This window comes from Penaeus monodon, chromosome 34 (genome assembly GCF_015228065.2).
Source record: "Penaeus monodon isolate SGIC_2016 chromosome 34, NSTDA_Pmon_1, whole genome shotgun sequence".
NCBI lineage: Eukaryota > Metazoa > Arthropoda > Malacostraca > Decapoda > Penaeidae > Penaeus > Penaeus monodon.
In genome coordinates, this window is record NC_051419.1 from 9,038,544 (window position 1) to 9,038,785 (window position 242).

A 242-nucleotide genomic window follows, 5' to 3' on the forward strand; every position below is an offset into this window, starting at 1 on the left:
CCCTATTGCAATTCTCTTCTCAGAACCCTAAAGCATGTGGTATTCCGTCGCAATCTGAGAGGCAGGAATACATCCCTATTTCCCAAAGTCCATCGCCAGGACTACTTTTACATTTCAAGGGCAGATTTGCATGTTTCAGTGGGGCCCACCCTTTTATCATTAAAGATAGCTCTTTTTAAAGGGGGGTTTTTCATGAGAAAATTGAAAACAAAAAACTGCAAAAATATCTAAAAGGTATAGTT

At 39.3% G+C, this 242-nt stretch overlaps 1 protein-coding gene across 1 annotated transcript in view; it reads left to right on the plus strand.

Annotated features, from left to right (window-relative positions):
- The window catches only part of LOC119594807 (basement membrane-specific heparan sulfate proteoglycan core protein-like), a gene marked incomplete at its 5' end in the record, with an annotated part of 219,836 nt that overhangs the window by 69,718 nt on the left and 149,876 nt on the right, over nucleotides 1-242 (plus strand).